The 22,088-nt window shown below is 59.9% G+C and overlaps 1 protein-coding gene across 1 annotated transcript in view; it reads left to right on the top strand.

Moving 5' to 3' along the window:
- Positions 1–22,088, top strand: part of GNG7 (G protein subunit gamma 7) — a 95,169-nt gene that overhangs the window by 22,122 nt on the left and 50,959 nt on the right. The gene's annotated exons all lie outside the window — the stretch shown is intronic.

The raw sequence follows: 22,088 nt of genomic DNA, 5'->3' as shown, positions 1-22,088 counted from the left end.
TTTCTATATTACATCATTATTTGTGTGTGTCTATCTGCCCTGTCTAGAACATTAGGTCCGTCCAGCTTTGCCTAGACCGGGGGTCACGAACCTTTTCCGTAAAGGGCCAGATAGTGAATATTTTCGGCTTGATGGGCCAGACTTTGTCTGTCGAGACCTATTGGTTGTGCCCTTGTAAATGAATGGGCCGTGTGCCAATAAAACTTTATTTACAAGGACAGGAGGCCCAGAGCCAGGGTTTGCCTACCTCTGTGTCAGACGGTTTCTTAGAGGGACCCACGGTGACCCTGCCACATGGCGACTTGGACTTGTGTTTGAGACAGACTTTCAAGCTTTAGAATTGGCGTTAGAGGATTGTGGGACATAAAGTCCCTTGTGGGTTGATGGAACCCCTAATGCAGAGGGGCTCATCTGGGGCCATCCTGCCCCAGGGGACACGGGCCATGTTTGGAGACGTGTGTGGTTGTGGAGACTGTGGACTTTGAGGGAGTGGGGGGCCAAGGATGCTGCTCAGGGCCCCACAGCGCCCGGGACACCCCCACAGAGACCAACCCACCATGATCATGTCAGCAGCGCAGTGGGGGGGCGGGGGTGACCCTGCCCTTATGCATACGGGCTTGGAACACCTCGTTTCCTTGGTGCTCAAACGTTGGGTAGGCCACCTGTCAGAGGTTCACCCTTGCCAGAACCTTCCGAGTTACAACACATTTTCTCTTACAGTCATCCTCACAACCAGCAAGGCAGGCTGGGCTTACCCTGTGACACCAGCTGGGGAAACCGAGGCTCAGTGCCAGGCCAGCAGCCCCAAGGCCTGTGCTCTGTCCAGCTCCCTTTCTTCAGCGTGGGGGGTCTGGCCACTAGTCTTTGGCCCAGGAACACCCCTGTTGTGCTGTGTCAGCTCAGGTCAGGCCCTGAGCTGGCTCTGGGGGCCCCGCAGCTAAGAACGTCAGCAGGGCCCCTGCCTGCAGGGACAAAGACCCGCCGGGAATGCGCCGTGGTGGCGGTGGCCCTTCACCATCTGCCCAGGAGGCCTGGCGGGCCTTGCTGCTGCCTGGCCCTGCGTGGGGCGCCCTGTAGGGATGCAGGGTGGGGAGGGACTCCACGATGCCAGGCGCGTGGCAGGTGCCCTGGGCACACATCTTAGCGAATCCTTGTGCCACGGTGAAACAAGGAGGTACACCTTGGCCGTGAACGAATGCACCGCGGGAGGGGGATGGCCGCCTTGGAGGACAGTGTGGCGGCCCCTCCTTAAACTAGACGCAGGGCTACCACATGATCCAGCAAGTTCCGTTCCCGGGTACGCACCCAGAGCGATGGAAAATGTGCACGAACAGGAATTTGCACACGCGTGTGCACAGCAGCACGACTCAGCACAGCTGTGAACTGAGAGTGGTACGAGTGTCCATCCACAGGTGATCCGTACCCACAGCGTGCCCACCGCACACACGCATGTCCCTCGGCCACAGCAGGAGCGAGGCGCCCCCCCCCGCCGCCCCGCAGACAGACCCCGAACACACGACACTCAGGGAGGGAACCGGACACGAGAGGCCACACGGGGTGTGAGTCCACGTGTGTGAAAGTCCCGAACAGGGTCATCCATGGACAGGAAGGGGGCTCGTGGGGGCCGGGGGGCTGGGGGAGGGGGGGTAGAAGGGTGACGGCTGATGAGGACGAGGCTTCTTTGGGCTGATGGAATGTTCTGGAAGTAGATAGAAGTGTGCGTTTCACAAATGCCACTGAATTGAAGTGTAAGATGGTAGTTTCATGTCACGATGCACTGTAGCACACACAGGACCTTGTGTGCCCCCCCCCCCACGCCTGCACTCCACCTGCTGGGCAGGGAGTAATTGGTGACCTGTGACCTGTGACCCTGCTTATGTGCAGTGCAGACCTCCTCCCCGCCTCCCTGCATCTCCGGAGCTCTGGGCCTGCTCCCAGGCGTGGCTCCCACCGAATGTGTGGGTCAGGCTCCCTCCCCCTCCTGAGGAGCCCTGGGGGTGGTCCTCAGACCTTGTCCTCGGAAGCCACTGTGACTGCAGCTTTCCGCCCCCGGTCTTCAGTCGCCTCACGGCAACAGGACTCACCAGATGTGCCTGTGAGTTAACTGGCGTGGCCCAGGGTCTCAGTGCTACAGACAGGACACTTGGGATGGCGCATTCACCCTCCGGGGGGTGTCCCTGGGCGCTGGGGTGGGGGGCGTTCAGCAGCATCCCTGGCTCCCACCCACCAAGGCCAGGGACAGCCGTGGATGTCCACAGACTTCACCCCACGACCCTGGGGGCAAGAGCACCCCAGGCTGGGACTGCGTCCGGGGCAGCACCAGCCTTCCAGGCAAACACCCAGGAGCTGGCGTGTCCTCGATGGGCCGGTCTGGGCGGGAGGCGGGGCCAGCACCCAGGGCCCACGGAGATGTGTTCATTTGAACTTCTTCTAAAACCAGTCAACGAAAGATGAATCACATATTAATATTTAATAACAAACCCAGCCTAGTTTATGTTCCTCCTTACCAGGGTGCAGTTGTAAAACGTAACCTTCCGTATCGCCGTGTGGAGGAAGGGGACCCCAAAGGCAGACGGGCCGCCCACGTGGCCCTGCAGTCAGGTGAAGCCGGGAGCCGAGAGGGTTGTGCCTAAGGACCATTAAGGCAAATTCCAGAAGCAGAATTTTGTGGTGAGAGGTTGGCCCTCCTGGGGACACGCAGCCTGGGACAGACTGGCCCCCACACCCTGGCCCCTGGGACCTACCGTCCCAGGCACAGAGACCTCTGTTTTGGGCCGTGTGGCCCAGCAGGTGGGGTTTCCTGCAGCCCTCATTCCTGTGCGCCCCCAACACCACCCAGCCCTGACAGAGGTTTAGGTTCCTCACGGGGGGAGGGCCAGGGGCTGCCTCTGCGGGTGACACTGGTGTCAGCAACCCGGACGGTTTCTGCCTCCAAGAAGGGACATTTGGCTCCCAATAAAAAAAAATAATTACCCATGCCAGTGTTTCTGACCCACAATGACTGTGCCCAGCGGTCACTGGGCCACGTGTGGAGGCATCTGTGGTGGTCACGACAGGGAGCAGGGGGGCTCTTGGCATCGAGGGGTCGGGGGCCAGGGATGCCCAGCCCCCACAGTGCCCAGGACACCCCAGAAAGAGTGACCGGCCCCCATTTGAGCCGTGGCAGGACGGGAAGACCCTCCATTCCTTATCTGGGGAAAAGCAGTTGAGTTCAGTCCTGCTCACGCTAGACCCAGAATAGACCCCAAGGACTCACACTCGTGAACCTGTATCTGTGAGTCGCCCCCACTCAGCGTGTATTATTTCTGGGTGCACAGCACCCCGGGACCTCAGCTGTCAGAAGGCTACAGAGCTAAAGGCTCAGTGGAGCCCCTAGCCCAGGGGTCTCACCCTGCAGATCGTGCACGGCCTTCCCCATCACACACAGGCCTCACAAGGCCTTACCGTATCCCACTCCCGAGTCACCTGACGCTCCGCGGGGCCCCGTGCCGCTGTGGCCACCAGGTGGCAGCACAGCCCTCCCCACAGGCTGGCATTTCTGGCTCCTGGTTCCCGCATCCCAGAAACACCGCAGTCTAGACACCAGCCGGCGAATTCCTGTCCCCTTAAGTCAGTCTGGGGGGAGACGTTCGTGATCCCGGTTCTCAGTCACCATCTCCCACTGCATTTTCGAGGCTGTCTCGCCAGGGGCCAGATCACGGAACCCAGTGGCTTCATAAGGGTCTGGGCGGGGGCGGCAGGGAAAGGGGACCCGCCCCGCATTGCTTTCACACCAGCTCGAAATGCCACTGGGTCCCGGGAGGTCATGGGCCAGCCACCCGCCTGGCTTTGGCTCTGAGTGTCTTCCCTTTGCTGCCTTCTGGGAACCGAGAGTCTCAAACTGAGTGTTCAGGAGACAGGTGTGCTCACACTGGGCCCCACTGAAACCCAGCAGCCCGGAGAAATGTGGCCCCCACGCACCTCGGTCCAAGCCCCTCCTGAAATGGGTCAGCACCTTGCAAACGTTAAAGCTGGTCTTTGTCGCGTTTCCTAGGCCCCCTGAGGCCGAGACCCTTGCCACGTGCTTTTCCTGCGTGTCGTCTGATCGATCCAACCACGCGAGTTTCCAAGGGTGTGGGGATGGGGACAGGGCACCGCCGGCTCCCAGCAGACATTCTAGGGTGGTCGTTCCAGTGTATCAGCCCGGTATCGTCTCCCCGGGAGGCTGCCGTAACCTGGGTGCTGAAACAGCGCAAGTTCATTCTCTCCCAGCTCTGGAGCCACAAGTTCAAGATCAAGGTGTCACAGGGCTGTTCCTGCTCAGGGAGAACCGGGCCAGGCTCTCCCAGCATCACTGGGGGGATCACTGCAATCTTGGCGCTCCTTGGCCTGTAGAAGCATCACCCCATCTCGGCCCCGTTTTCACGGGGCTTCCCCAGCCTGTCTGCGTCCACATGGCCTCTTTTAAAAAAGATGCCAGTATTGTGGGATGAGGGCCACCCTCCTCAGGTATGACCTCACCTTAACTAGGTACCCCTGCAGTGACCCCCATTTCCAAATAGTTTCTCATATGACGTGCTGGGTGTTGGGGCTTCAACGCATGCATTTGTCATAGGGACGCAGATTAACCCCAACTGCCCTGTGGGGTCCCAGCCTGGAAACCAGCATCGGTGGTGCCTCCCGCTTTCTTTCTGGGAGCGGGATCCCCCCGGGCCCCAGGAGGTGATGAGGGCGGGGTGCCGGAGCAGACCCAGCCCAGGACGGCCGGGGCAGAAGAAAGTGCCCCCTGCTGCCATCTGCACAACTGATCCTTTTCCAACAAAGTGCCACCTGCTTCCTGGAGCGTCACAGGTGGCAGCATGGTGGAGAGCTCCCGAGGGGATCTGTGGGCCGTACGGGGGCCACAGCCGCCTCCCCTCCCCTTCCGCACACCCCAGGACCGTGTCCTCACGAGTCTGGAGGGACGTTAATCCTCCCAGCGTGGCGCATCCTGCTGCAAATAGTCTGGGGCCCACCGCCCTGAGCCCACTCTTTGGGAAGTTGGTCCTGTGGGCCCTGAGGCTGAGACAGAGCCTGGTCTGGCACTCGTTGACAAGCTGTCCCAGCAGCACTGGAGGCTTGGTCAGGACACCCCTGTGTTGTGGACAAGGAAACCGGGGCTGAGAAAACTGACAGCCGGCCTCCACGCACTCCCCTCTACCTCAGGACCAGCAGACAACTGGTCCTCACTTCCTGTAGGGCGTTGGGGGCTGTGCCGGCCCCTTCCTGGTCCTGGCCGTCCGACTCGTGTTCACGGGCACCGGGATCCCACCGTCCAGATGCTCACACGACCAGGGCCCCAGACATGGGCCACCTGAAGGGAGCCTGAGTAGCCCCAGCCAGTGAGCGGTGGGGCTGGGCTCTCCCCCCATCCGTCAGGACCCCACATCCCAGGGCCGCACCGGGTGTGGCCAGGGGCACTCGCCCTGCATGCAGGAGCTGGGGTGGCACCAAGACCCTCTGGGATCAAGATAAACAGCACATTAACGTAGAATAAAAATGAATTAATTTGTATTAACGGTAACTTATTTATCCTAATTTGGTCTAATTTGATTTTATGTAAAAGTAGAACATTTTACTAGAACACTGTTTATTATTTCCACGAATGAGGCAAAGTCGATGTGAAAATCCAGTGAACCAAATTTCAAAATGTTAATTGAGTCGAGACAGGATGGGGCACTCTGGTTTCTCCTCTCGGTTCAGGCTCCAGGATGACTGTCTCAGCACTGTTACCAGTTCTGTCTCGATTTCACACGTTGGTATTTCAGCCACCATGGGTTTTGTGCCTTCGTTTTGATTTTTTATCACAGAGCGTTGACACGATTTGCCTTGATCGCTGGATTTTGGGCATCCCTCGCGTTCTGTGCCTGCGTCTCATCGCTGTCCTGCAGGGCGCCCACTGCCCGTCACCTCAGGACACACACGTGCCCTTCAGATGCTGTGCGCACCTGCATGCTGACTGGTTGTGCTGTGGGGAAGCCAGCCGCACGGGGCAAGATGCGAGGCCTGCTCTGGGCACGCCAGCGATGGCGGAGGTGGAGAGGGAACCCGGTGACCCCGCGGTTCCAGCCCTAGGAATGTGCACAAAACGATTGCAGAGATGCTCAAATAAAGACACATGCACGGATGTTCACAGCTGCACAATTCGTGGAAACGGTCTATATATCCATCAGTGGGTGAACGGATACGCACAGTGTGTCCACCACACGTGAGAACATCACTCGGCCACGAGCAGGAGCGAGGCGCCCGCCCCCGCCGCCCCGCAGACGCACCCCGAACACACGACGCTCAGGGAGGGAACCCGACACGAGAGGCCACGCGGGGTGTGAGTCCGCGTGTGTGAAACGTCCAGAACAGGCTCATCCACGGACGGGAGGGGGGCTCGTGGGGGCTGGGAGCTAGGGGAGTGGTGATGGCCGATAGGCACGTGGCTTCCTTTTCGGGCTGATGGAATGTTTGGAACTGGTAGAGGTGGTGGTTGCAGGACACTGTGAATGCACCCAATGCCACTGAAATGTTTACTTTACAACGGTTAGTTTTATCGTATACAACTCTCACCTCAATTGTAAAATGTGGGCAGGAGGGAGTATGGCTTTAGATCGGGCACGCAGATTTCGGCTGTGTTCACAGGCTGCAGGCATCTGATGGTGGCCTGGGTGCTGGCCGACACAGGGCCAGCGAACCGCAGAGCTGGGTGCCCCCAGGGCCACCGTGTGCTGCACTTCTGCTCACCCCAGGAGGGATCTGGACTCCTCCAGCCCTCTGCAGGAGGAGACGCTGGTGGAGGCCTGGAGCACCTTGGCCTCGAGACTCTGGGGTGTGTGCGAGCCAGCCGCCTCTCTCGGATACAGGGGGAGCTGTGTTCCTCGGGGAGCCTAGTGTGCTACCCCCTCCCCCCCGCCCCCGGGGTGTGTGCGCGAGTGCGTGTGCGTGCAGAAAGCCTGCCGGGCCGCCTCTGCCACCCAGTCCCCGAGCCTCTGAGGGCAGCTCGGTGTGGGGCAGGGCCTCTGCTGAATCAGATGTTGCTCTGTTTCGGTTTCTCCTCCCCGGCACTTCCCCTCCTCAGCTCCGCCCACTCGCCACCTGCAGCTCCTTCTGACTCCCATGCGGTTTGCCCAAACCGTGTGTCATGGAGGGGCAGCCGCCAGCCTCTGCTTGACCTTTTTCCTCAAATGCCACCTGAGCCGCGAGCCCCTCCAGGAGGCGTGTCGGACCCCACAAGCTTTCTGGGCGCTCTCTGGCTGCCGGCCAGGAAGGAGCAGCTGTTGGGCCTCGGCTCTGCGTTCTGCTGTCCCCCGGGGCTGCTCCCCAGAAAGCCCCTTGCGTGTGTTTGGTGGTTACACACTCGCCAGGCCCTCTCGCCTGCAGCCTAAGTGCGGCAGGAAGAGGGCGCTGCCGGTGGGGTTCCCGGGGCCAGGCCAGCCCCCATGGGAACTGACTCTAGGCGGATTTCATTTCCCAACTCCGTTAAAAAAATACCGCTACTGTTGAATGTCTTTAACGCGGACGACACGTTGGCCTTCAGCACACCGACAATGTGTCACATCACTGTCTGGTCCTGGGCTTTCTCATCCACCAGACGGGCCTTCGCCTCCTCCCTTCCAGAAGGACAACCTCAGCTGCACTGCCTTCCCGGCTCCCAAAGCCCATGCCTCACACAGGTGCTCCGGGCTGCTGGACACGGGAACCTTCCTCTGTGCACACACGCGTGCCCTGGAAAGACTTGTGCTTGGGCAAGAAAGGCCCCAGGACACAGCAGGTCCTGAATCCCCAGAACCCGCGAAAGTCACGCCCGATAGGATCATGCTTTTGCAGGTGTCACTAAGTTAAGTCTTTTGAGATGGAGGATTTTCCTGATGTGCCTTCATTGCAACCGTCGGTTGTCCTTATAAGAGGGCAGAAGGGGGGCCCCTGGGGGGGCTCAGTCGGTTGAGTGTCCGACTTCGGCTCAGGTCATGATCTCACGGCTCGTGAGTTTGAGCCCCGTGTTGGGCTCTGTGCTGACAGCTCGAGCCTGGAACCTGCTTCAGATTCTGGGTCTCCCTGTCTCTCGGCCCCTCCCATCTTGTGCTCTGTCTCTCTCTGTCTCTCAATAATAAATAAAAGTTAAAAAAAAAAATGAAAAAAAAAGAAGGCAGAAGGGGATTTGACACTCAGGTGCCCCCAGGAGCTGCAGGAGATAGGAAGGACCCTCCCCGGAGCCTCCAGAGAAAGTGCACCCCCCTGCCTCCCCCTGGCACTGTGACCTCCGCCCAGTGATACCGGTTTTGGACTCTGGCCTCCAGAACTGCAGAAATACACTTCCACTGTTTTAAGCCAGCAGATCAGTGTGATTTGTTACAGTAGCTGCAGGAAACGAATCCGGACTGCACAAGGGGGGGCGGGGGTTACATTTCAGCAGCTGTACCTCATTCACCCCCACAACTCAGCTGCTCTCCTGGGACCCCGTGGCCTGCCGTTTCGGGGGGCAGGACCCACAGCTGATGGTGCTCTCCCCGCCAACGTCGTATACCTGTTTGGGGAAAGCGTCCCGAAAGGCCCCATTTCATTCCTGAACGTGGGTCGTGGGAGACACAGCTCCTCTCGCGTGTGGCGTGGGGGGCGTGGGGGAAGGTGTCCGCACCACTGCTCAGAGGCACGGGCCACAAAACTAGCAGCTGCTCAGAACAGAGGGGCCCCTGCCTGTCGTGTTCAGTCCCCACCCCCCACCTGTGACCTGGATCAGGCCAGACAAACCGAAGCCCCTCCCAGCCCCAGGGCCCTTCGAAAAACCGCCGACTCTGTGCACAGCGATACAAGCCAACTTACGTCATCCTCCCAAACACCGAGGCTGCTGACGGCCTCGCCCGCTCGCGCTCCCCAGAGGGCTGGCGTCCAGATTCAGCCATCGCCCACCAGCCTGAACCCTGCCCGGTTTTGTTCTGTCTCCGCCCGGGGCCCTGGAAACACGGTCCTGGGTTTGCGATTCCCAGCCGGGGACTGTTGGCTTCCTGGGCTCCTCCGTCCGTCCGGAGGGTCCCCACCGTGCCGCCTCCAGCCAGGCAGAGTGGGAAGAACACAGATGTGCCTTCGCACCTCAGCTCTGTGCACGGCACCTCTGTCTTCGGAATGGAGGGCGGTGGGCAGCTCGCCGACCCTCCCAGAGCCATGCGGATCGCGAGGCAGGACGCCCCCCCAGGCCCCGCTCCCTGGACCCTCGACCCCTCGGCCCCTCAGCTGCACGGTGTCCAGGGTCTGGGCCCCAGCCTCGATTTGGTCGCTCCCTGCCTGCCCTACGTTTCTGGTGGTTCCTTGTCTTGCCCTTGACCCCTCCCGGTTGTTAGACATCAAGCTGGCTATAAAAGGCAATTCTGATCTAAGAAAAAGGAGGACACGGGTGGCCTGCTGCCCGGGCCGAGATCGGCTTCTGCTTCTGCCTGGCAGCCGGGCGTCTGGGATTAATTTGGATTCCCAGAATACCATCGGGGGAGGCAGCACATGCTGTTAGGATTGCGTAGCGGCTCCTGCTCTGCTGCCCCAGGCCCAGCCCAGGGTGTCCCCGCGCCTGCCCGCCCACCCGCTGCAGGGCTGGCTCAGGGGGGCCGGCACGGACCGTTCTTTTCTGCCAGCAGCTGCTCCCCGTGCAGGGGGGAGGCAGCGTCTGCTTGCGGAGGGGGCAGGGGGCAGGTGGAGGGAAGCCAGGGCACATCCTGCCTCTGGGCCCGGCAGGCTTCCCTCCCCGGCAGGCAGGTCTCCCCAGTGCTCCCTGCAGCTCCTGGAGGGAGCTGGGGCCATCTGGGGCTCGCACGGCCCCTTCTCTTCCCCGGCAGATTCCTGCCCGGGCTGTGCTGCAGGCAGGTGTCTCTGCTGCCCGGCAGTAGGGACGGGGCCAGGAAACCGCCCCCGTCCCCGCCCCCGGGAAGCTGGCCGCGCGCAAGTGCGCGCACCCATATCTGCGGCTGGTGAGAGCCGTGGCACGACCCGCTCGCCTCACCTCACACTGTCACACGTGTAGCCACAGGTGTTTCTAAGAGCACGGACGGGTCCCGGGACCAGAACGGTTCCGAATCACTGGAATTACGGTTCCAGGAGCGCTTTGTCTCGTCTCCCTTTGAGGCCGGTGCTGCTGCGCTTCTCGGTTCATAGGTGAGGAGCCAGGGAGTCCGTCCAGATTCAGCTTGCCCTGATCCCGCGGCCTGGGAGCCACAGAGCTGGGCCTCAGCGACCTGACCCACTGCCCCCTTAGCTGCTGGGAGAGCACTCGTCTAGTTAACGTCCTTTAAAAGATTAAAATTAAGGGCGCCTGGGTGGCTCGGTGGGTTAAGCATCTGACTTTGGCTCAGGTCACCATCTCACGGTTCGTGAGTTCAAGCCCCACGTCGGGCTGTGTGCTGACAGCTGGGAAACCTGGAGCCTGTTTCAGATTTGGTCTCCGTCGCTCTCTGCTCCTCCCCCGCTTGTCTGTCTGTCTGTCCTGTCTCTCTCTCTTTCAAAAATAAATAAACATTGGGGCGCCTGGGTGGCGCAGTCGGTTGGGCGTCCGACTTCAGCCAGGTCACCATCTCGCGGTCCGGGAGTTCGAGCCCCGCGTCGGGCTCTGGGCTGATGGTTCGGAGCCTGGAGCCTGTTTCCGGTTCTGTGTCTCCCTCTCTCTCTGCCCCTCCCCCGTTCATGCTCTGTCTCTCTCTGTCCCAAAAATGAATAAACGTTGAAAAAAAATTTTTTTAATAAAAAAAATAAATAAACATTAACAAAGTTTGTTTTTAAATTAGGTAAGGCAGACCCCTCTGCCGTGGTGGGGGGGACGGTCGCTCGATGAATCCAATGCCGCCGGCTGGCCCTCCACCCAGTGTTGCGACGGTCTGCGCTGTCTTCACCCGCACACGGAAGCAGATGGCTGGCGTGCAGGGCCATGTTGTTACGAGTAGTAAGAGCCGGAATAGCTCTCACACCCTGCAAGGCTTTCACCTCGAGGGCATCTGGAGCCGGGCCGGAGAGGGGACCTGTGCTCCTCACTGCCCGTCGGCTCTGGGCGCCGACCCTGGCCCTGCAGTCCCAGAATTGTGGGTGGGGGTCAGACCCGCTCCGTGTACGAAACTTGTCTCATGTTCTATTTTTTTTTTTTTTTTCAACGTTTATTTATTTTTTGGGACAGAGAGAGACAGAGCATGAACGGGGGAGGGGCAGAGAGAGAGAGGGAGAAACAGAATCAGAAGCAGGCTCCAGGCTCCGAGCCATCAGCCGAGAGCCTGACGCGGGGCTCGAACTCACGGACCGCGAGATCGCGAGATCCCGCAAGATCGCGAGATCGTGACCTGGCTGAAGTCGGACGCTTAACCAACTGCGCCACCCAGGCGCCCCATGCTTTTTTTTTTTTTTTTTTAATATTTATTTATTTTGGGGAGACGGAGAGAGACAGAGCATGAACGGGGGAGGGGCAGAGAGAGAGGGAGACACAGAATCGGAAACAGGCTCCAGGCTCCGAGCCATCAGCCCAGAGCCCGGCGCGGGGCTCGAACTCACGGAGCGCGAGATCGTGACCTGGCCGAAGTCGGACGCTTAACCGACTGCGCCACCCAGGCGCCCCTCTCATGTTCTATTTTTAACCCAGCTCCCGATCGCTGATTCTGTGACACACGTGTTACCGATGGGACTCCTCTCAGCTCCCCCAGGACACGATGGGCTGCTTCTGGGGGCAGCCACCTGAGTTTCTGCAAATCGGATCCATCAGGAACACCCCTTAAGGGGTGAGCCCAACCCTAAGGCTCAGAGGGCGCCGGCCTTGGGGGGCCTGGAACCCCAGGGAGCAGGTGCTGTGTTCAGCTCAGCGCCCTCCTCGCTCCTGTCCCTCTGGTTTTTGCCTACGTTTTCCTCTGGAGGTTGCACGTGGACCTTTGCCAAGGGGAACACGGAGAAATAGGGTACGGTGTTACTGCTCAATGGAGTGTTAGCTGGACTTCGTGGCGGGCGCCTCCGACCTGCCCGGGGCCGTTCCAGGAGATGCAGTGTTTGCTCCTTGGGATGAAACAAAGGACAGTTGTTTGCTCAGGCGTCAGGAGTTCCAGTCTCACCCAGGCGACACAGGGCCGTGTCTGGGGACATCTGTGGTTGTCACAACCGGGGGTGCTCTTGGCATCGAGGATGTGGGACCAGGGATGCCACTCCGCCCCACAGGGAGTGAACTGGCACCGAATGTCCACAGTGCCCAGGGGAAAACCGCATTCTAGAAAGTTCCTACCCCACCAGGCCTTACCTCCACCCAACCCTGGGGGTCCTTGCCTCCCAGATCCTTCGGGCAGGGAGCTTCTTGTTGTTTGGGGCCCCCAGGAGCTCCCTCCCTTGGTGACAGACCCTTCATAGCGAGATTTGCATGTTGCCTTCTAACTGTGACGTGCCGTAGGCCTCACCCAGTTTAAATGATTACTTCACAGCCTTAGATAGATGCCGCAACCCCCCCCCAACTTCCGCAACCTCCCCCAACTTCGGGGACCCCAGGGAGGCGGTTGCCTCGGGGGCCATCCGCTCAGCTCCCCGCTTCTGCATTCTGGGGGCTGGCAGGACCGTGCTTTTGTCCACTGGAAACCCTTGAGATGCTGTCAGGAACCAGCCTGGTTTATTTGGATTAATCACGGAAGGGGTGGACCAGCACGGTATTTGTTTTGGTGAAATCGAAACCTCAGATCTCAGCGTGAACGTTCACGAGGACAGACATTCCCCAGGTCAGTGAGGGAAAGCGCAGTGCTCCCCGGGGTCAGCCCGGGACAGCAGGCAGGCCGGCGGCCGTCCAGCAGAGCCCCACGTGGTGTTTGTGCAGCAGGACCGAGCCCGGGAGGCACGCTCCGCCCCACTGCTCGCCCAGCCAGCGGCCGCCCCCCTCCCTGCAGCCCCTTCCTCACCGGCACCCAGTGGAAACTACGCTGGAAACCCGGCTTCCCATTTTTGGAGGCGCTTCTAGAAACTAGACGTCTTTCCAGCTTGAAGGGAGGTGACCTTTTCGTTCAGCTTCTAATTTCTTCCCCTTCAGCTTCAAGGAAGTTAAGGCAGAAGTGATACTGGCTCGGTGTGGGGCCGTGCATTCTCCGCCTTGCTTCTCTTTCTCATGAGCCCTTCCAGACTTCCTTTCTCCGGGTAGCTCGTCAGAGAGCGTGAAGCCGGCCCGGGGTGAAGGCCCATCGTGCGTCGGGATGCCCCCAGTTCACGTGGCCCTCGTAAGAACTCAGTTTACACATCTGGAGGCTGCTCGCCATCGGGGGGAAAGTGAAGTCCCGCAATCAAAAAGCCGAGAAGAAAAGATCTTCCTTCCCGGGGACCCGCGAAGGGTTCAGGGCCCGGGGATGCTGGCTGGCTGTGCAGCTGCACCTGACGCGAAAGAGGAGAGAGACGGTGTCCACCGGGGACGTGACTGGACCCGCACGGAGAGTGCGTGCGGGGTGGACGACGGCCCATCCAGGCTCACGCCGACCGCTGGCCGCACGTTGTTATCACGAGCCTTGGGCTGCTTTCCTGGCTCTCCTGCGTCTCAGCTCCCTCGTTTACGCAAAGGAATGCCGGGCGTGTTTGTGCCGTGGAGAATGACCCACCTACTGCCCAGAGCTGTCGTGTGCGTTAAATTGGGGGAATTCACGGAAAAGTTAAGTAGAAGGCCCAGCGAGGGTCTGTGCTAAATACGGGCCGGTCTTCCCACTGTCCTCACCGCTGCCATTTCACCCCGGAGACTTGCTCGCAGACTTTTCCCAGACACGCAGCCCCGTGCAGGGTGGGTGTGTCACGATACCCAGTGCATGGCACACACATCATCCTGAGCTTCACCTGCTGGCCCTGGGCGGCCTGGGCTGAGAGCGTGTTCCTTCCCAGAGGCTTGGCTTCTGCTGGGTTCCCCGGAAGTGTGGGGCCACATTTTATGTTGACTTCTTAGCTCTGGGTTCTAAGCCACTTAGGGTGAGAACAGGGCTATGGCTACCAGGCCTCGGAGGAGCCCCGCAGGCCCAGACGGAGGCAGATCCAGGGGTGTCCCCATGCCTCCGCACAGCCGGGTAGGTTTCCGCCTAAGTCTCCCTTTCTCTGAGGAGGAAACCCTAAGCAAGTCCTGGCCTTTTAAACAGGACATGTAGCTTCTTCTTACTGTGACATAACATTCGCCATCTCAGCCACCGCCAAGCACACAGCTCAGCATCAGGCACACTCACGCTGTTGTGTAACCAGCCCCACCGTCCGTCTCCAGAACTTTCCATCTCCCCGAACCGCGACTCTGTCCCCATGAAGCACGGACTCCCCCACCCCCCCAGCTCCCACCACCCACTCTCTGACTCGGCGGACGGGACTCCTCTGGGGACCCCCTGTGCGTGGGGTCACGCGGGACGTGTCCTTCTGTGTCTGGCTCCTGTCACTGCGCACAGTGACCTCCGGGTCCGTCCACGTGGTGGCAGGTGGCAGGACGTCCTTCCTTCCTGAGGCCGGGTCACATTCCGGCGTGTGGACGGACCACACTGTGTTCACCCTTCATTTGTCAGTGGACACTCAGTGGTTTCCCAGCTGTGGCCATTGCGGACGATGCTGCTGGTGTGCAACCACGGGTGTGCAAGTGTACGTTCAAGTCCCCGCTTTCCGACCTTTTAGGCTTATACCCAGAAGTGGAATTTCTGGATCCTATGGTAATTTTATATTTAATCTTCTTGAGGAAGCTTCGCAGTGTTTTCCACGGCGGCTGCACCGTTTTCTGTTCCCACCAGCCGGGCACGAGGTTCCGGTTTCTCCACATCGTCACCAACCCGGTTATTTCTATTGCTGCTTGTTTGTTTTTATCATAACCATCCTACGGGGTGTGAGGTTGCTATCTGACTGTGGCTTTGACTTAATTCTCTAATGGTTAATGACCAGTGATGTTGACCATCCTTCCCTGTGCTTCCTGGCCATCTGTAGGTCTTCTTTGGAGAAATGTCTGTTCGGGTGCTCATTTTCAGTCGGGTTTTTGCTTTTTTTTTTTTTTTAATGTTTGTTTATTTATTTAGAGAGCACGCATACGCACGAGCGGGTGAGGGGCAGAGAGAGGGGGAGCATGTCCCAAGCATGCTGCACACTATCAGCACAGAGCCTGATGGGGGGCTCGATCCCACGAACCACGAGATCATGACCTGAGCTGAGATCAAGAGTCAGGCACTTGGGGCGCCCGGGTGGCTCAGTCGGTGGAGCACGTGACGCTTGATCTTGGGGTAGTGAGTTCGGGCACACTGGGTGTAGAGATTACTTAAAAGTAAAACCTTTAAAAAAAAGAGTTGGAGTTCTTTATATATTCTGCGTATTAATCCTTACTGCTTGTATGATTTGCAGATAATTTCTTTCGTTCTGTGGGTTGCCTCTCGCTGCACTGAGAACGTCCTCTGACGCACAAGCTTTTAATTTTAATGAAGTCCAATTTATTTGTTGATTCCTGTCCTTTCGGTGTCACGTCCAAGAAGTTTGTACTCTTCATGTACCAGAGGACACTTTTTTTCTGGTTTTCCTCCTCAGAGTCGATCACTCCAATCTAATAATGTGAGAAAAGCATCAGACAAACCCTATTTGAGCGACTTCCCACAAAATCCCTGGCCAGTCCTCCTCAAAGCTGTCCAGGCCGTGAAAAACCAGGAAAATCTGAGAAACTGTCTCAGCCCTGCGGACTGTATTATCTGGGTTTTCCAGAGAAACAGAACCAATACGATATAGAGAGAAAGAGGATTTCTATAAGGAACTGGCCCGTGTGGCCAGGGAGGCAGAGAAGGTCCAGGAACTGCAGTTGGCCAGCGGGAGACCCAGCGGGGCTGGCGGAGCGAGCCCTCGACTGAGCTCAGGTCCGAAATGCAGAGCACGGCCGATGTCCCAGCTGGACGGCCAGGCGGAGAGCGCATCCTCACGGGGGAGGGCAGCCCGCGATGCTCGGGCCTCGGGCTCAGAGGGCACCCTCACCCCCACACCACGCACCGGGCACGCCCTGGCCACCCTGGTGGACACATAAAACTAACCGTCGCCACACGTGCATGCGGAGTGGAGTCCTGTGTGGGGTCCTATGGGAGAAAAGGACGTGGGGGAAATACTGAGGAAATCTGATTCAGTTAATAATAACGTGTCAGTGTTGGCTCGCTCACGGGACAAATGTACTCACGCCAGAAGTTAGTAACAGGAGAAACGAGGTGTGGAGATGTACAGTCCTCACGGTTTTTCTGTCGAGCCTAAAATGATTATAAAAACTAAAACTTATTTTGTTCTAACCAATAACTGACAGAGGGACTGAAGAGACGGCACCAAGCGAACACGGCACACGGCCTCGCTGGCTTCTGCTTTGAGCCAACAAGCCGTAAAAAGAGCCTTTTGCCGATCAGGGACCATTGCTCACAGCCTGGGGCGTAGGCGATGATGCCTCCAGCCCCCAGGAAAGAAAGCAGGGCAGAGTGGAGGCGGGGAGGCATGCCGGCACGCAGCATGGGCACGTAGGGGGTTCCTCACAGATCGGTAGGAAATGGCTAGGAGGGCGGATTCTTTGCAACTTCTGCATCAGCGGTTCCCACAAGCTGTCTGCGCGCAGAGCCCTTGTGTGTGCGTCGGGCATGCCGCACCAGGCTGTTCCCGTGTCCTCGGAGAGACGAGGGTTGCTAGGTTACCGGGAGCATCAGGAATCCAAGGAGCGATGTGCTTATCATTGCGTTCAATTTTGAAAACGTAAAGTAGGTATTGACATTTAAAAAGGATAAGAATAGTATCGAACCGTGGCTCGTAAGCCCCGGGCTTTGCTTGCACTTCTCCCGATTCTGTGGCGTCTGTGTCTGGAGGGGTGGGTGGACGGAAGGGCGGACGGACGGACGCAGACAGACGGGACGGGTGGACGGACACCCGGCATATTTTCAGGGTCCGTCCGTACCGCAGCGTGTGTGTGGTGACGTTTTCAGTGACAAACGCTGTATAGCCGTGTGCACAGGGCCCAGGGGCTGCCGGGCTCCCGGGACGCAGGGCTCAGAGCGCTATAACCAGGCCGACCCTGAGGTTGGGGTTCCCACGATGGGTTCCCACGAACCCGAGGACGGGTACGTCAGCAGACAGTCTGGAGCGAAGGTCAGAGCAGGGTGGAGGAGAGCAGCCCGGGACGGGACAACATTCCCACAGGGCTGGCGTCCAGCTGCCGTCTGTCCTCACCCTGCTCCCGGTGGAGGAACAGGCCCTTTGACCGCCCTGCTGGGCCCGGGGGCAGCTACTGACTTAAAAAACAACAACAACAAAAAGCCCAGCGAAAGACAACAACTCACGACGTGTTTTATGAGGTCTGTTCGCTCCCTGTCGCTGTGCAGAGAGCCCGTCTGGGACTGTCTCCCTGTGGCTTGTAAGTCTGACGCCCTTCTAGCTGATCGGGATGGGTGGCCGTTCAGCTCAGCCACCCGCCGGCCCCTCCCACTCCCCGTGCCAAGCCCAGGAAAAGGCTGGCGGCTCCAGACACCTGGTTGGTCTCCGGGCAGCCTGGCAGCGCCGTGCCCGTGCGGATGGTGCTGTGTGCACGTGGTTCTCCGGCTTCCTGTCCCGTCTGGACGCCTTCTGTTTCACCTCCTTGCCTAGCCTCCCGCTCAGGACGTCCGGCGTGACGCTGAGCGTCGGGCTCTCGTCGTGGGTGCGGGCATGAGTGTGGCTTTCGTGGAGGCCCCCCACCCCAATCAGGTTGAGGAAGTTCCCTCTGTTGTGTTCGGTGAGTGTTTCTACGACAGAGGAGCGTCGAGATTGGTCAAGTCTTCCTCTGCGTCTGGAGACGGGATTGCGTGGACTTTGTCCTTCGTGCCGACGCGGGTGTCAGACCAACCATGGGCTTTGTGGGTGGGACCCCCTGAAGGTGCTGCTGGCCGAGGACCACAGACGGGTGGTCAGGGTGGCGAGGAGGGTGGGGGTGAGGAGGAGGGGCGCTGCCTGGGCGGCGGGAGGGGGTCCTGACCGTACGCGAGCCTGCGCCCCTGCTCCCGGTCCCCGGAAAGACACACACTTGTGTGCACGCGAATTGTGCGTGTGTGAAACCGGGGTCGCCCGAACAAGCTCTGTGGATCACATCAGCGTCAGTTTCCTGGTCGTAACAAACGGAGCGTTTGTCCGGTGGTGACGTCAGCCGCGTGCAAGGCGCTGCTGTTGGGGGAAGCTAGGGCAGGGTTCATTATACGTTTTCCTGCAGTCATGCTTGGGAATACGTAGTGATTCCAAAAGTAGAAATAAAATTTAACGCTTGTTTACTTTTGAGAGAGAGAGTGTGTGTGAGCGGATGAGGGGCAGAGACAGGGAGACACAGAACCCAAAGCAGGCCCCAGGCTCCGAGCTGTCGGCACAGAGCCTGACACGGGACTCGAACTCACAGACTCTGAGCCGAAGTCGGACGCTCAACCGACTGAGCCCCTCAGATGCCTCTAAATTTTTTTTTTTTTTTAAAGCTAGAACTTAAAAGCAAGAAGGACGTCAGAGAGCTGAACGGAAGAGTCTGGCCATCCTGTGCTGTCTTGTCTGAGCAGACTGCGGGGTGGGCCCTGGGCCAGGCACAGGGTGCTGTGGACGCGAGGGGCAGAGCCCCGTCCCTCCTTTCTCTGGCCCCTGCAGAACTGGAGAGCCTCAGGCCGATGACCCTGCACTGTTTCCAGTCACTTCCCAGCAGGCGGGAGACTGCTTCATAGCTGGAGGCCTAAAGAGCCATCCGCCACCCCCACTAAGCAATGCGAGTTCCGAAAGTGAGAATGTGGGTGGGCTCGTGGGTCAAAGCGTCCCTCCCACTAAACACCCTTCTCCTTTTAAGAGCCTCCTGACCCTCCCCTAGCGAAATCAGGACCCCCGTTGATGCATTGGTGACTTCTTGCACTGGCGAAACGAGGTTTCTGATTCTGGTTTGCGGGATCACGGGCTTCTCCCCAGGCCTGTGAGCTTCGCGGGGAGGGGTGGTCCTATTCCCGAGACCCCGTGCGTGCCGGAGCACTGCTGATGTGTCGTGGATGAGGCCCTGCCAGCGTCCTTTCACCAGGTGACTGGCCGTCCCTGACCTCTGTGGTCTCTTACGTCGGCGTGCAGGAAAGCAAAGGCTTGTGAGGACCCGAATCTGGTTCCCGAAGCAGGGCGTGGCCGGACCTCCCTCTCCGGGCGGACGCCTTGGCTCCACTCTGAGCCTCCCAGCCCAGACGTCCTGGCTGTTGCTACTTGGGGCTTCAGGCAGGGTGCCCCCCCCCCCACCTCTGCACTGCTGATACGGAGCCAGGCCATTCTCTCCGGGGGCATCCTGGGGGCTGGGGGTAGGGCTGAGCAGCGTCCCAGACCCTCACCCCTCAATGCCAGGAGCCCCCAAGTCATGGCAACCACAGACGTCCCCAGACATCACTTAGTGTCCTCTGGGGGGAGGAAGGAATTGCCCCCAGTTGAGAATCACCGACCTGTGGTGGGGAAATCCTCCCTGTGGACAGTCTCTTGCTTACAAGTTTGTATATCTTGAGAGAGAGAGAGAGCGCCAGAGAGCAAGAGAGAGAGCACACACGAGGGAAGGGCAGATTGAGAGGGAGAGAGAGAATCCCACGCAGGCTGCATGCTGACAGCAGAAGGCCTGATTCAGGGCTCAAACTCGTGCACCATGAGATCATGACCTGAGCTGAAACTGAGTCGGACACTTAACTGACTGAGCCACCCAGGCGCCCCTGGACGCCTTGTTTAAGGGAAAACGGGTTGGAGCGGGGTAGGGTCAGAAGGACACAGGTGCCGCGCCGTGAGAGGAGGAAGATGTGGAGGACGCGGCCGCACGAAGGCCAGAGGCTGCCGGGACCTGCCGGCAGACGGCGGCCCGCCCTGGAGTCCACTCATCCGGTGGAGTCCTGAGCTGAACCGGTAGCGGCCGGCCTTGTCTGGTCCCGGCATGAGCGCTCTGGTGACAGGCGCCTGAGTCTCCCCTTCTGCCAAACGCTGGTGAGCAGACAGCGAGACCCACTGCTTCCGTAAGCTCACGATCGCGGGCACGCGTTGGGGGACCCTTACGCAGATGTCAGAGAGGCGCGGATGTCTCGCCCTCCAGCTGTGGACGTGGCTTTAGGGGCCGCCACGTGAAGTGAAGTAAATCTCACGGAGACCCCCGGCGCCCTTGTCTGGGCACGGGCCCCGTTCCCCGCGTGCTCATCGCCTTCGGGTGTCACTGCCTCCAGGCGCTCTGGTCGGGCACGCGTGCGCCCGGGTCTGTGACTGCTTGTCGCTGCTCTGCCTCGTGTCTCCCCTCTGTATCTTCCGTGTACGTACGCACCATCCGGGCACCTGTCCGTCCGCCTCCTGCTGGAAAAGCTGCCCACCGTTCGCACTGAGCTCCTGATTCCGGGCCAGCCCCTCCCCGTTCTCGCTGCCTTCCCTGCTCACGTTTGCAAGTAGCTTCCCCTGTGACAGAAACGTGTCTGGCTGTCCCCGACACGTCTACTCGTTTCATTTCCCCGATGACACCCACCTCAGGATCACGCCAGCTGCCTCCTGCCCTCCGCCTCTGCCCCCTTCACTGCTGGGGGCGGCGGGCGGAGGGGGGACCCCGTCCTGGCCCCGTGCCAGTATTCAAAGATGGGGGCTGTTGCCTGGACGTTTCTTCCTCACTCAGTGAGCGGAGTTGCAGAAGGAGGCAAGGGGGCCGTTGGGGTGGCTGCTGGCCTGGGGTCAGCTGTAAGGTTCGAGGCTGTGGAAGGTGGGGTCACTGGGAGGAGGGGCGAGATGTGACCAGCTTCCCTCCCACGTGACTCTGCAGCAAGCGTCCCCGTCCTTATCTGGGGGGGGGGGGGATCTGCACCTCGGAGCTCTCAGGGAGGAAAATGCAGCAAACAGCTCCCCTGAGACCAGCCAGCCGGATTGTGTCAGCAGCCTGCCCGTCCCCGACTCCAAGTCTCTGTGACCTCGCTTCCCTCGAAGCCCAGAGCCCGGGCAGAGAGCCCAGAGGCACCCCTCCCATGATGCGTTTCATCCTGACAGCGACCCTCTCGGTGGGGTGAGGACTGGCCGTCACCTAGCCCCCAGGGGACACTGGGCCACACCTGGGGACATCTGTGGTGGGGACACGGGGAGTCCTGGCATTGACGGTGGGGCGAAGGATGGCTGCTCAGCCCCCATGGTGCCTGGGATGCCCCCAGAAAGCGCCCCGGCCCCACGTTTGGAGGCTCCGGGTGGGAGCCCCTCTGGAGAACGGGGATGAGTGGAGGACAGCACCTGGCGAGCAGGGTGACGGGAAGTGGGGCTCGCAGGATGGCCCAGGGGGACTCGGGAAGGAGGCTTGGGTGGAATGTCTCGGAGAACTGGGATTCAGGAGTGTTCTTGGCGGTCTCGGGAGGGGCCGCGTGTGTGCGTGCGTGTGCACACAGATGCGTGTGGCTTCGACTGTCCTATCCATCACCCCCCGCCCGGAACTGTCACCTGTCGGTCATCTGTGTCTGAATCTACATCCACCTATAGACACACCCTCTTTCCCCGTCACCCTGCCTGCCACCGACCCACTTACCTCTCTGCACACGCTTCTGTTTGCAAGCGGTCTGCGGGCTAAACATCTCCCACGCGAGAACGGGGGCAGAGCGGCACGCTGACGCGGCACCGGGACCCCCACTGGCCCGCGGGCGTGCTCCCGGAGCTGGCTGCTGCTGCCTGCGCCCGGCCCAGGGCCCGGCAGGATCCCATGCCGCACACACTCCTCTCCTCGGCCCAGTTCTTGTCTGTTACTTGTGTAGAGCCCGAGAGCCTTGTGGAATGTCCCACCTTCTGGACTCGGTGTCCTCCCCGTGGCACAGCGGGGACGGTCCCCTGGAGAGGAGAGCTGACGGCCGCGGGAGCAAGGATGGAATCAGAAAGCCTCGCCCAACCGTGACAGAAAGGACCGCGTGAGGCAAAGCTCGCACCTGCCGTGTCAGCATCCTGGGGCCACCGTGGCAGAGTCACCAGCCACGGGGCGGCCTAAAACCGCACGGACCTATTCTCCCTTGGCTCCGCAGGCCAGCCGTCTGAGATCGAGGCGGGGCTGGGCCGGGCTCCCTCCCGAGGCTCCAGCAGAGGGTCTGGCCCTTGGCTAGTGACAGCGTCACTCTAACCTCGGTCCCCGTGCTCCCGCGGCC

Source organism: Lynx canadensis, chromosome A2, assembly GCF_007474595.2.
Source record: "Lynx canadensis isolate LIC74 chromosome A2, mLynCan4.pri.v2, whole genome shotgun sequence".
NCBI lineage: Eukaryota > Metazoa > Chordata > Mammalia > Carnivora > Felidae > Lynx > Lynx canadensis.
This window is presented reverse-complemented; position numbering and strand designations above follow the sequence as displayed.